Genomic DNA, 11,863 nt, shown 5'->3' with positions numbered 1-11,863 from the left:
CGGCGCGGAGGCGGCGGCAGGCTGCGCTGCGGAGGTGCGAGCGCGAGTGGGCGCGGCTGGGACGCGGGTGCAGGGGCGTGGGCACCCCCGGGGCTCGGCAGCTGCTCCTCGGAGGCGACCTGCACCTGCTCGGCCCCGGGACGCGGCGGCCCTGCGCGCAGACCTCCCCCCTCGGGGCGCCCGCAGGTGCCCGCGCATCTGGGGCCCGAGGGCCGCGGGGAGCTCGCGGAGACCCGCCCAGCGCCGCAGCGCCCCTGCCCAGAGCCGGCCGCGAGCAGCGCCTGAATCCCCCCGAATCCCCCTGAATCCCGGGGCCACTCCCGGGGCGCTGCAGGCGAGCACCACGGGGAGCACCTCGCTCAGCCCGCCCCTGGGGTGCCCGCCCCTGGGATGCCCGCCCCTGGGATGCCCGCCCCTGGGATGCCCGTCCCTGGGGTGCCCGTCCCTGGGGTGCCGGCCCCTGGGATGCCCGCCCCTGGGGTGCCCGTCCCTGGGGTGCCCAACCCCTGGGATGCCCGCCCCTGGGGTGCCCGCCCCTGGGGTGCTCGTCCCTGGAGTGCCCGCCCCTGGGGTGCTTGTCCCTGGGGTGCCCGTCCCTGCGATGCGGTCCCTGGGATGCCCCCCCTGGGGTGTCCGTCCCTGGAGTGCCCGCCCCTGGGGTGCACATCCCTGGGATGCCCCCCCTGGGGTGCCCGTCCCTGGGGTGCCCAACCCCTGGGATGCCCACCCCTGGGGTGCCCGTCCCTGAGGTGCTGTCCCTGGGATGCCGGCCCCTGGGATGCTCCCCCTGGGGTGCTCGTCCCTGGAGTGCCCGCCCCTGGGGTGCCCGTCCCTGGGGTGCCCTTCCCTGGGACTCAAAGGAGCAAAGACTTAAGGGAGGCGGGAGTCGGGGCCTGCACCCTTAGGATGCCGAGGACAGGGACCCAGACCCTCGTTCACACTCCCTTCTCCTCAGTGTGTGGAAGCTGCTTCACCCTGAGACTCAGAAGGATTCTCTTCACAATGCAGAAGGCAGTCCTCAGCTCAGGGGGGCTTTGCAAACTTTTCGTGAAAACCTGTGCAATTGTGCTTCATGTGTGACAAACCTTTAATAAAGGTGAATTAATGCCTAAGGGTCTCCTTCTTGCCTTCTGCTTCCAGGAAAGGTCAAAGAGGTTGGGAGGGTAGATGGGGTTTCCAGGAAACTCACGGGGCCTACCAGCTAGTTCTATTTTACTAGTTTTATTTAACTTGGTGTGAAATGTGAAGGGATTTCATTTGATTTAGTTTTTTTTTTTAATAATAAATTTATTTTTATTGGTGTTCAATTTGCCAACATACAGAATAACACCCAGTGCTCATCCCATCAAGTTCCCCCACTCAGTGCCCATCACCCAGTCCCCCCCCTTCCCCCACCCCTAGTTCGTTTCCCAGAGGTAGGAGTCTTCCATGTTCTGTCTCCCTTTCTGATATTTCCCACTCATTTTTTCTCCTTATATTCCCTTTCACTATTTTTTATATTCCCCAAGTGAATGAGGCCATATAATGTTTGTCCTTCCCCGATCGATTGATTTAGGGTTTTGATATGATTAAACTAACAGAAACAATGAAAACAAACAAACGAGACACTTGCATTGGATCATGTCTGGTTGTGAAGGAATGAGGCATTTAAGTAAAAAGTTGTTCCAAGGTAAGATGTTCGAAGTCGTTTATGATTTGAAAATCTCTAAAAACTAAAACTCGCAGGTTCAAGTGGAACTGAAACAACAGCATCAGAATAATGAGCCAGTGCTGCTTTATGTTTTGTAATATCTCTTCTCATGCAGCTTCTGATTTAAGAGAGATTTTCCTTGCAGAGTAGCCAAACATAAGTTCTGGTCTGTGTTTATCGGAGGACGTATTGATAATAATCCATTTTACTGTTTTTTTTGTATTTATGAACTCGCTGCAGCAGAAGGAAAGGGATCGTTGCAAAAACAAAGGGGATATAAAGAGGAATTTTGGGTCTGTAAGAGGTCATGTAATTTAATTTTAAAATTTCACATTTTGACATTCTCTAGAGAAGCCCGTCTGTTTAACTGCCTCCAGTGGAAGGAAGTAAAATGTTTGCCAGCTTGCCACTGAAGCGTCTGCAGAGACACCAGCAATGAGCATCCTAGGGACACACTTGAAAATAAAATGCGTTTTCACTAGGCCTCCTCCTTGGTGGTTTTCCCTGGGTAAGACCGTAATAAGCCCGTCTAGTGGACAGTCATAATGGAAGTCAACAGGCACTTGCTCCTGAGTGGGATGACATACAGAGGGATTTGTCAGCATCACCAAACAGTACAATCCATTTCTAGAAAAAGAATCAATCACCAGGGGGAGGGTCTGTATCTGTGAGACTGCATCCAGATGAAGGGCTCTAGATTCCCCACGGGGCCAATGATGCGACGTATACTGGAATTAATCGGTTTCCAAAATCTGATATTCTGAAACTAAGCCAACCTCCCCTAGCCCTAGTAAAGCCACTTAGTGATTCTCTTACATTTTCAGCTTAAAAAAAAAAAGAAGAAAGTAAGTCACGCAATGTGGAACACGCGGCTTGGGGAGAGCCAGGTGGTGGGCAGATGTTTATTTTCTCCTTATGTCAAAGATTACTCCAGAAAACTGAACAGTGTATCAGTCAGCAGAATTTATTACAGAGTTAATCTTGGAAACTGGAAGCATGGACATTTCTGATCCCGAGTCCCCACTCACGTTACCTTGGGAGACTTATAAGAATCATTTTCACCGGTGACAGGGAAGCATCCAACACGCAATTGATGCCGGTCAGACTCCAGACACTGGCAACATAAAATTGTGATGCTAAACTGTGATTGTTCTCCGAGAGACAGACTCAGGAAATTGTCTCTTTAGATGTCATCTCGTGCTCAATTTTACCCTGAACATTCAGGAGGCTACGCAATGTTTTCACATCTAAATAAAGAAGGAACATGAAGGAAATGCAGGGAGAGCCCTTGTTAGAATCCAGCACTCCGAATAGTCGACTAGGCCAACGTGGTACCGCGGTTGATTTTTAACTGAAATTACTGAAAGTATAATAACATCGAAGGAGGATCGGATCTGTATGTAAAGGGAAAGAGCTGCTGAAATCTTAAGCAAAACACAATTTCCTTTGCGGTATTTTTTTTTTTTTTTTTTTTTTTTACGTCCTGGGGTAATAGGCGGTACAGATTGTATACCTCTTTTTAAAAGAAAAGAGAAAACTTAGATTGATAAAAATATCACCTCTATATGATTCAGGATGACCCCATAAAGGTGACCTTTATGCAGCTGTTACCCAGCACACTTGAGACTAAGAATTGCAGAGTCCCTGGGAAATATTGATACAGGACAATGAAGAAGAGTGATCAATCGAAAATATCTCAGCGGTAACTACATGTGTGACTACATTTAAGAAGTCGTACCTCCCTTATTCGTAATAATAGAGAAATGAATGCTTTTTAAGAAAAATTTCTTCAGGGCGTATGAAATATCAAGAACCAATAAGCTTGTTTGGATCTAGCAGAAGAGTATTGACAATTGACAAAGGAAACAGCGAGATCCCTCACCTTCTATGCATATGGTTTTGATGTCTATAAAATAGATCCTTATTGCACTGTGAGTCATAGAATGAAGACGCTGGTTCCCAGATAAGTGAAAATTTAGTAACGGATGGACCCCAGTTTCACTAGATTAATTTTTTTAAAGATTTTATTTATTTATTCATAGAGACACACAGAGAGAGAGGCAGAGACACAGGCAGAGGGAGAAGCAGGCTCCATGCAGGGAGCCTGATGTGGGACTCGATCTCGGGTCTCCAGGACCAGGCCCTGGGCTGAAGGCAGGTGCTAAACTGCTGAGCCACCTGGGCTGCCCACTAGATTAATTTTTGGAGAAAAGCTGCTCAAAGTATATACCAGATTTTTTTTTAAGACTCTGAAAAACTGTCAGTAACCTTTGTAGATTTGAGGAGAATAAAATAATACAGTAAAAGTACAGATGAACATGTTCCCAATTTTCACAACCTGTGATTAAAACGACGACTCTATAAATCAGAAAGTATTGAACTAAATGTGGAGTTTGGCGAAGCTATAAGGTGATTAATTAACGAGATGAGCAAATCAGTAAGGGAAGAAAGTAGTGGGATCAGCTTGGTCTGGATCATGTCCACTGTCAGGATGACCCTACTGCTTCCTGAGACAGACACATTGACCAGAATTAGGGGGATGTATATGACCTGATGTTTCTATATCCCATCATTGTATCTCTCATGATTTCATGATCTGACTTGTGTTGTGAGGAACCGTGCTCACTTTACAGGGCTGTCTTAGACCTCGAAGAGTTTTACACACACAAAAGGGTCTAGCACAATCCTTGGCATATAAAAGGCTTTGGATAAAGGTTAGTAGAATCCAGATTGTAATTTCCTCAGTGAGCACTCACTAAGTAAATCATATTTGCTTTCTGTGCTCCATTCTGTAGCAGAAATAGGCAAATCACAAACTCTTCCCTCAAAGCTTTTTATTAATATTGAAAATACAGCCTCCGTGCCAGGTTGTGAGGACCGTACTCACTCAGTTCAGCCTCCCATATCTCTCTGCATTTGCTTCTTTGGTATTGTATGATGAAAATGGACATTGTGATGACCCAGAAGCATTCTAAGATTCTTAACCATCAAGTAAATATTATATTGCACACAACATACAATATTTACTACCAGGAAAGCGATAAATGCCTAAAATGTCTATATAACACAGATCATGAAAGAAGCGGTTGATTAATGCTCAATTAGTCAGAATGTCCAGTTGACAAAATCATTTTCAGAACTGTATTCAATTTGCTAACACACATTTGTACCCGTCCGAGAGAAGATAGTAGGATACCAGTAACTCTTAAACTTTCTATAATTAATACTTTCCCTAAGAGCATCTATGGACCCTTGGAAAACTGAATCATATACCATTGTAAATTTTAATAGAAGATAATCTATGTAATTCAAAGCACTCATCTAACATTTTCAAAAAAATTCACAAAATATACCCAAATACTTTAATCTCTTCCCTATCACTGAATATTAATGTTGTTTTTAACTTTTTGATATAAATAATGCTTCCATGAAGATCTCTTTTTATAAATCTTTACCTGGGTAGCTCAGTGGTTTAGCACCTGCCTTCGGCCCAGGGTGTGACCCTGGGGTCCTGGGATCGAGTCCCACGTTGAGCTCCCCACAGGGAGCCTGCTTCTCCCCCTCTGCCTGTGTCTCTGCCTCTCTCTGTGTTTCTCACGAATAAATAAATACAATCTTTGAAAAAAGAGATTTATTAGATCTTTACTTAGATTTTTGACTATTGTACTTGGGTAGAATCCTGATAGTGCAACAGCTAAGTAAAATATATGACCATTTCTTAAAACACATGAATTATCTTATTGCTTCTCAATAGCATTAGAGAAGATAAAGTAAAAAATTAATTGATTCCTCACTACTTACTCCTGAACAAGAACATTTCTTTTTCCATTTCCTTGTAGTCTCCCACATTTCATGATCAACTATTGCCTGAATTTTTGCTTAATTAGGCAGGTAAAATGACTTGTCAGTTACCAAGAGCACTTAAATTTCATGCCATTATGATGCCACCTAACTATATATAGTGAAAGAAAGAGAGGAAAAGAAATTTAGGGTTTTGCACTTTAGGTGTAAGAGCAGAGACATCAGAAAAGGAACCCAACAGGAAGAAGGCAGGAAGGAGTGTTTTGTTTTTTGGGTTTTTTTTTTAAGATTTTATTTTTTTATCTAGCGAGAGAGAGAGTACATGCACAAAGGGGGGGAGGGGCAGAGGGAGAGAGAAAGAATCTCAGGCAGACTCCCTGCTGACCACAGAGCCCAACATGGGGCTTGATCTCATGACCCTGAGGTATACCTGAGCCCAAACCAAGAGTCAGTCGCTTAAACAACTGAGCTACCTAGGTACTCCGAGGAAGGAGTCCCTGACGGCTGAATTGCAGAATGAAAAATATGTAGTAAATTTAATAGTTAAAATCTAGACAATCATAACAAACACCTTTAACCTGGTATAAAAATGGGGGAAAATGGTACGTATATTGTAGATAGAGAAATAATTAAACACAACAAAATAGAGCTAAGAATGAATCTGAGATTTTTAAGTAGGATCCTAGGGAAAAATGGTACTGTCATAGGGAAGTAATGTCTTGTTAGGAATTATAATATATTCTAATTGGAATATGCCAATGTTGAGGCGTTCGCTAGACATCATGAGGAGATAGATATACAGGGGTCACCTGGCAATAGGAGACCGTAGCTTGGGGTAAAGTTATGAGTCATCTACACAATAATACTGATGACATAAGCCTCTAAAAAATAAGAGAAAAGTTTCTACAGGATCAGTGATGAAAGCATAGCAGGTGATGTAAGGAAGGGATGAGAGAGGAGAGGAAAGAGAAGTCATAAGAGATGATCAGGAAACGCCGTTAAATCTTATGTTGATAGGACGTAAAAGGGACATTTCAGTAAACTTATATATTACTGATTAGCAAGCAGAACTGTTCTAATATTTGCAAAAACTGGCAATGTAAAAATATAGAAATTCAATTAAGTTCGGTCACTATAAAAATGTCTAAACATAGACCAAATGAACTTAGTGGAGATTTATATATTCTACAGCACACAGAATTCTAAAATGAGATCTTGTACTCTTTATGTTAATGTAGGAAAAGGCTGATCTTCACTCAAAGATATGTGATTAGTTATATTTTACCATTCCCTTGCTTATTCAGAGTTGCTTTATAAGAGGGTTTCCAAGTTAGTAAACATATGTAATTTTTCATAATGGAAATTAAAGACCGTATTGAAAGCAAGGATTTGAAATGCAAATTCTATCACCTGCTCTTACCCGGAATATGTTTGAGTGAACAAAAGTGAGGGTAGTTACTATTTATTAAAGGTTATTTATATCACTACCTTGAGAGAAACCTTGGGTCGTCACAGAAGGCCTGATTATTTTTAACTCAGACAAATTGATAGAGGCCATCAATCCCATAAAGAACAGAACAAGCTAAAAAGAGAACAGGGTCTCCAAAGTATTGTCTAGAAAGGGGAGGCCAAAATGAATTTCATATTGCCAGGGTTAATTTGGGACGCCAGGAAAATTGAGCAGATCAAAAGGAATGCCATTTACCTATGTCTCAGGATACCTTATATTATTATTCTTTTTTCTTTTTAATTCATTGTGCGTGCTCTCCTAAAATAATTTCTCTCTAGGGCTTTTGCATTGTATAAGCCCAGGGCTTTTGGTTGCCATAGACTATGAGAATCATACAACAGGCCCAGGAGAGCAATGAAAATTCAGGCTTTAAGTTTATTGCTCTGTTCTGAGTTCGGTCCTGAGAGTGGCAAGATTAAATTCTAGGTAGGGTTAGGTTATTATCAGAATATTGCAGTGCTACTGGAACATATCTGTGGGTTTCAAGTCATTGCCAGAAAGGAACCGTCACTGTCCTTTGCCCAACTGAAGATCACTCTGGCTGCCAATATCCATTTATTATAGCTGGCATTTTACACACAGTATCCTTAACCATATGTTCTCCTCTCATTGTTTACCAGTCATTACCGACACTGGTGATTTTCCATCACATTCCTCAATCCAAAATTCCTCCTTTAGAAACACCCTTAAATCTTTCTAGTACAGGCCTATGATGTTTTGAATTTTACTTTGCACATAATAGGAATCTGATGATACAATTCCCATATTAAAAATAGCCTCGATCCCTTTTATTCAACCATTTTCTGAATTTCCCCTAGAACTTAACTGAATGCATTATGTAATGGAGTTCTGAACTATTAAATCCTTGTGCCATTATTTTTCCCCGAGGTACTTGAAAACAAACGCTTAGATTTGGGATAGAAACCAACTTGGGTTAAGTTCTGGCATCGCCACTTATTCAGTAGGTTGACATTGATAAACACTGGCTCTCAGTTTGCTCCTCCTTTGATGGTGTAATAGCACTTTTATGGAGGACAAGTTACAGTGATCACATATATTGGAGATAATTTATCTAATTCACCTATTACAATAAGTGGAATGAAATATCTTCAGTAGATAAAAATTCTAAAAATAGATGCAACCTCTCAGTTACCACTATGGTTTTTACCAAAATATGTATGCATACAAAGGGCATCTTCCTAAATGTTACAAAGTCATAAGCAACTGCAAAACAGAAGAGAACACATTGCAAAGGAAAACCAGGGTATGATCTCGGGTGATAGCAACGGGGTTCATTTGTTAACATTCTGTGCTGTTGAGATCACCTACTTCGTTGAAAAGTGAAAGGCAGGACTAAAGAAGGGAATCCGCTGCCATCCACAATCTGTTCAGGGGAGATATAGATTTTCTCTATTTTAGAGTCCAGAGGACAAAATCAGAACCCAAAGATAAAGGGGATTGGTTTGCCAATCACAGAACCTACAGAGCACAACCGTGAGGACGTGAAACAGAGAGAAAGTCAGAAAAGGAACCCAAGCAAAAAGAAGCAATTCACTTGTTGGGTGTACTTCCTGCAAAGTCATCACTATTTGCATTGGAATTCATTATCATGAAGTTGCTCATTTATTTTAGGACATTATCCCTGTTGCCTCTACCAAAGTTTGACTGATTTTGTCTGAAATCAGTTAGAACAACTGAACACGAATATGTGGAAGGAAAGATGAATGTGCATTAACACCATTCTAAAGAAGCCAAACATTTTCTTTCCTTATTTAGCCAGATGAAAAGGTGCCACAGGACTGTAAAAGTCATGCAAATCTGCAAAATTGTATGAAAATTGCAACATATATAAATATCAGTGTGTGGCGGTGTGTCAGAGGGTCATAAGTGGAAGATTAAAATAAGCATTTTCTATTACAGTTTTCTGTTGCTAGAGAAATAGCACACTGGTCCGTAAATCATTCTCTCTTTAAGACACAGACCTCAAATGAACAAAAAGCTTTTCCTGGTAATTGTACTGTATTTCCCAACTCTATAGATTTAATTTTCTGAGATGACCATTTCTAAACTTGTCTCTTTTCTATTCCAGGTCTTTTCATTTCTCACTGTTAGTGAGCAACCTCATAACAGCTCCATTTACAAAACAAAAATAACCACAAAATCACTATTTTCTTCTTGTTAGAAAAGTCCGGCAAACTACTTACACCTAATATATTATACTCACATTCCTAATCTTTCCTCATATTACGATGGCGAGCCTACTCCTATCTAAAATCACCACTTCACTTTTGTTCTCAATCCAATATGCCGGATATTAACCTGGATTTCTCCCTTTTAATCTACTCATTTGTGTATTTTTAGAGAAAGAGTGACTCATGAGTCGGGGGAGAGGGAGAGGATCTTAAGCAGGCTGCATGCTCAGCAGAGTCCCATGAAGGCTCCATTTCCCCTTTCCACTAAGATCATGACCTGAGCCAAAATCGAAGGTTGGAAGCTAACCGACTAAGCCACCCAGGCTCTCCTAAGCATCAAATATATATTTTAATGTAATTTTTTAAAAATATAACTCATGTGTAAATAAAAAAAAGATTCAATATAACCACAAACAATTCAGAAATACATGACAAAAGATTAAAGATTTAATATATAGCAAAAAGCCATTATAAATTAGAAAAGAGAATTTTCAATTAAGTACAGAGGGTCCATGATTAACCATTTGTAACAAAGAATATATCCCGATTCTACAGTGACGCATACTGAAAATACATTCCGGGAGTAAATATCTAAGATTAAAGTGTCAATTTAGACAACTTTTCCCAAAAACACAGTACTGAGCTGGTCTATGTATGACCTATTTGTTAAGGAAATGATTTTATTTAAAAAAATGAGCACATAAGCATGCTGAGAAAAATATTACAGTTAAATGCTTATCAAAATATTGAATAAATTCTGAATATGGAAGGAGTTTTTATGCATGACTCAAAATACAGAAACAATAAAGAAGAGGGAAACAAAGAAAAAGCAGTGTGGATAGACCAGAAAGAGCAAGGAAGAGAATAGCAGAAGTTGGAATCAGAAAGGTTTGTTGAATAGTTTGAAGTAAAACACTTTAGTGGAAATAGTTGTGTGTTTCCTTGTGTTAAGAGCATGTGTTTGCACGTGTGTAGACCAAAGGCCTGGAGGACAGATTAGGCCTGCCACCTGTTTCTGTACAGGCATGTGAGCCTCGATGCTTTTTTCACATTTTTAAGTGGTTACTACTTAATAAAATGTGATTATATGAAATTCAAACTTGTGTCCATAAATAAAGATTTATTGGAACAAACTCATGCCCATTTGATTATCATCTATGGCTGTTTTTATGCTACGGCAATAGAATACAGTAGTTTTGACAGAGACCATATAGCCCACAAAGCCAAAAATATTTACTATCTGGTACTTTATGAAAAAAAAGTAAAAGACTGACCCCTAGTGTAGATATATCTTTTGTGAGTTTCTCAATATGCACTACCACACCCCATCAATGTGACAGGCAAAGCTTCATCTATTTTCATATATAAATATCATTCTACATGTTAATAGGAATTATATATATTTATTTTGCAATGACAAAGCATAGTTTGCTTTGAGGATTGCATACCAAGTATAACTCTATTTGAGTATTACAAGATATACACATGCAGAAAATCAGTGTACACGCTTTTGAGATACATAATCACTCATGTTTGCTACTTTTGGGGGCTATGGTGAATTTCTGACAACAAGGCTTTATTTTCCATTTTAATTAAACTAAACATTTAATTACATTTCCAGGATTCTGTCAGCAGAAACAAATCTATAAATGTGGAGTGAAAAATTATGAGAGCTGGTCTTTAATATCCCATCACAAACAGAGCATGTTATGGGCAATCTGTTCTTTGAGGGTATATAACAACCATGCTTCACATGAATGTTAATTCCACTAAGGCATTCAACTACCGTACGGAACTTTTTCATTTTTAGCTAATATCTACCCGTTAAAGCCCGAGATTTTGAAAGTCTGTCGTATTTACAATAATATCCTGCCCCTCAGGGTTTTAATTCCCAGCACAAGAGACTTCAGTAAGTGAGTGGGTAATGCATATCAAATACAAAGTTTGCTGCCAAGCAAATAATGTCCTGCCTATGCTCAAATTCATATCAATAAAATTATACAAACGCTTAAAATTTTTATTTTATTTTCAGTAGTCAATATGTCTAGAGCAATTTGCTGGATGCTCTAGAAAAAAATGCTGTCTGTCCACAAAGTACTTAAAATGATACGTCAGTTGCAGACTTGGAAATGTGAAAATGGAAATAAGAAACACCTTATATCCAATGAAGGATGTTAAGTGTAGAGGATTATAGGTCAACTTTCACCCATCTGTTCTCATGGAGTCCATACTTCTGTGTATTACCTGGGTTCTGGAATCAGTCTTCAGGTCTATTCAGAAGTCTGACTCCATTATCAACTAAGAACAAGCCCATTACTCACGACCAATTTGCCCTTAACCAAGATCACCAGAATGATACGTGAAATCAGAATGGTGATAGGTTAATGTGCATAGAAAATTCCAAGTGCTAAGGAGACCTAAAATTGCAAGTTCACACAAGAACGTATTCTTACTCTGTTGAAAAAGAGTAAGAAGCTAAATTGTTATGAAAAGATAGCTTTGTAGGAACAGAAAGAGAGCACAAGGAGTTAACTACTATCATTCAAATATTTAATGGCATCAGACAAAGATGATTTATATTTCTCCAAAATATGTTAAACACTTGGCCACGATAATTCCTTCATGGATGGGGAATGCTAGTATCTGCTTCTCATTTTTTTTTTTTTGTTT

The 11,863-nt window shown here is 40.5% G+C and overlaps 1 protein-coding gene across 6 annotated transcripts in view; it reads right to left on the bottom strand.

Annotated features, from left to right (window-relative positions):
- Positions 1-11,863, bottom strand: part of CDH18 (cadherin 18) — a 943,171-nt gene that overhangs the window by 448,698 nt on the left and 482,610 nt on the right. The gene's annotated exons all lie outside the window — the stretch shown is intronic.

This window comes from Canis lupus, chromosome 4 (genome assembly GCF_048164855.1).
Source record: "Canis lupus baileyi chromosome 4, mCanLup2.hap1, whole genome shotgun sequence".
NCBI lineage: Eukaryota > Metazoa > Chordata > Mammalia > Carnivora > Canidae > Canis > Canis lupus.
Note: the sequence above shows the minus strand (reverse complement) of the source record. Positions and strands in the feature narration are given on the sequence as shown.